Below are 2,937 nucleotides of genomic sequence, written 5' to 3' on the forward strand. Positions count from 1 at the left end.
GGAAAACTAAGCACATATTTAAACAATGAAATTTAAGGTGTAAAAATTCTGCATTTGTGACAAATTTGATGTTCACTCTTTTCTCGATTTAAATAGAGCATTCTAAAAATATTACCCCTATAGGGGACACAGTTTTATATGCTTGTTATTTTTGTTTACAAAGTATGGGCTAGTGAAGAGTGAAAATGACCTTGGCTATTGTACTTATTTATTGATAGAAATAATAGCATCTTCATGTCTGGATTCAAATCTCTACTTATCACACAGCTTCCGTACATTTCAAAGAGAAGACTTGGATTGAATGATAACAGGAGTCTGGGGCTTCCTGCATTCCCCTGTGTTTGTGTTCATACAGAATATGCAATATTCTGACTTGGCCATAATCTGTAATTCCTGGCCGTTATTCTCAGTTGCAACTATAAATTCTAGATTAATGGTTATAATTTTGGTAAGGCATAAATGAAAAGTTATACATTCATGCTTGAAAGGAAGATCATTAAATATTCATTATTACCACTCAAATTAGTTGTCATGCTCTATATAATAGTTACCCGTGATCATTTGCCTAGTTTGGATTCAGCAAAAAGTGAACAGCAATATATAGCTCATAGCACCAGAGGACTTTTTTGTTGTTGGGGAACAGGAGAGAAATGATTTTAAAACCCATTTGACATATTTATGCTGACAAATTATTTAAAGGAATTACTGTGTTGTAATAAACATGTTCGTATGTTGGAATAGGATTGTGGCTAAATTTGCCTCTAGCTGTTTAATTACTCTATTATGATTGTGAAAAACAGTGCTTCTTCAAGTTGTTCCAAGGAAAAAAATATAAAACATAAAGGTTGAGCTATTTCAGTCTTTTGCAGATATCTAACCTTGCCATGAAAAAGCACTTCTCATTTTTGTAAGGAGGCATTGAAATCTTGCTTCTTCATTGAAGCTAGATTGTATAATTTGTTAGTTTTCTCCATCTGGTAACACATCCTTAAGAAAAAAAAATGCCAAAAGTAAAACATGAGATGGATTTTTAAATAAATGTTGTGGAGGGACAGATACAGAGATTGTGTTTTTGTCAATGCGTTTTGGAAGATATGAGTAAAAATAAATACAGAGATGTATTAGCATAAAAACATTTTGCTTTTGTCTTCCACATACCTTGGTATTCCAGTTCAGTTATGTGAAGATATTAGGGCAGCCACATATTTTTTTGGGTCACATCTATGAATCATTCCATACTCCTCAGTAATTTTAAATTGGTTCTTCTCCCATGGAAAATAACCATAAATTTGATTCTGATCTCATCTTACTTTAGAGCTTTCTGTTTTAGAGAGTCAAATTGTAGCTGATGAACACATTTTGCATTTTTTCACATTGCATCTGGACTCTTCGTAACGATGGTTTATTTTATTTTTTCTGCACAGAGGAGAGGAAAAATATATAGGTCCATGAATCAATCTAGATAATGGGGAAGGCTGACTGTAATAAATAATACGGTAACAACCCTAAACTAATGAGCTGTTGCTAAGGTACATTTCATAGGCTCATCCTCTATATAAAAAGTCACTAATAACCCCTTGGTGTAATCAGATGATAAAGCTTTGCCATAAGGCAACACCTGTGCAATTAGAACTGCAGATTCTTTTGCACGTTTCATTAATTTCAGGATTTTGTAAAGGCACAATGACTACACTAATAATCTAGTCTACTTGACTCCATGTCTACTGGAAACAAAGTGTCTAATTAGATAAAGGTAATTAATTAGAGATAAATGGAGCTAATCAGGCTCAGTTAACACTAATTCTCTGAATTAAGACATTTTGGGACACCTCCTATCCTGCTGACTTTGATATTTTGCATTAAGAATAGGTTTAGAGGAGTCAGAAAATACCGGCATTTGAGAATTGAGCAGTCTTTTGATGGCATATTTAAGCATCTGAAGCTAAATAAGAGTTTTTTTTTTTTTTTTTTTTTTTTTTTTATTGTGCTATTTCACCACCTTTCTATAGCAGCTTAAAGAATTCACTTTGTAGTTATTCCAATCTGTGCTAGTCTCCATATAAATTTTAATAACCTTTGCTATCATTTTTATTATCTGTCTAGCCCACCAATGGAAGACAGTCACAGGTTGTTCTATCTCTTAAATAGACTTAACTTGTTACATTAAGGAAGTGTCAAGACTCATCAGCCTATATCCTAAAATTCTGATCCTTTAAAGAGAACAAACACCTAAAATTCTGATCCTTTAATTCCGATTCTTTAAAGAGAACAAACCTCTGCTTTGCAGTGTTGGACTGAAAATTCAATGATGTGGGGAAAGAGCATGGGCTTTGAAGTCAAAAGACCTGAATTCAAATTCCTGTTCTATTGCTTACTAAATGATCTTAGAAAGTAGTTTATCTTCTCTAAATAAAATAGAAATAATATTGATTCACATAATACTAATACTAACTTTACAGAGTTGTCATGAATATTGAGTGAGGTACCTATATTTAAAGATTGATTGTCATTAACTGTTAGGCTGGGATTGAACACAACCCAGTACCATATCTCAACTGACTACAAGGTTAGGTGTTAAAAATGTTACATTTTCATCTCAACCTCATGATAATCTGTGAGCTGCATTTAAATGTGTAGAAAGGGAAAAATTAAGAATTTTCTCCTAAATAGTCCATCAGGAAAAAAAAAAAAAATCCCCCAGTTTTTCAGTTGGAGAGTGTGAATTTATCTACTTTGGTTTTCTACATTGAAATAGTTATCCCTCTTGGCAAGTTGTTCCCGGTCCACAAGAGTACGTAATTGAACTGTGGGATATAGCTTAATATAAAGTAGACATTTAAGTCTTTCTTCTGAAGTGTCTCTGAGATATGCCCCTTGCTGTCTCTGGTCTCCGTTCTAACTTATTTGGACCACTCCTAGATTGCACTCTTAGTTTTC

The 2,937-nt window shown here is 33.2% G+C and overlaps 1 long non-coding RNA gene across 2 annotated transcripts in view; it reads left to right on the top strand.

Moving 5' to 3' along the window:
- Window positions 1-1,133, top strand: part of LOC104652233 (uncharacterized) — a 22,338-nt gene extending 21,205 nt beyond the window's left edge. For both annotated transcript variants that reach the window (XR_005576997.2, XR_005576996.2), the window contains one exon: window positions 1-1,133. This exon is cut by the window's left edge and continues 1,565 nt beyond it. This is a non-coding gene — a long non-coding RNA (uncharacterized LOC104652233).
- The last annotated feature ends 1,804 nt before the right edge of the window (window positions 1,134-2,937 follow it).

The sequence above is a fragment of the Saimiri boliviensis genome, chromosome 11, assembly GCF_048565385.1.
Source record: "Saimiri boliviensis isolate mSaiBol1 chromosome 11, mSaiBol1.pri, whole genome shotgun sequence".
NCBI lineage: Eukaryota > Metazoa > Chordata > Mammalia > Primates > Cebidae > Saimiri > Saimiri boliviensis.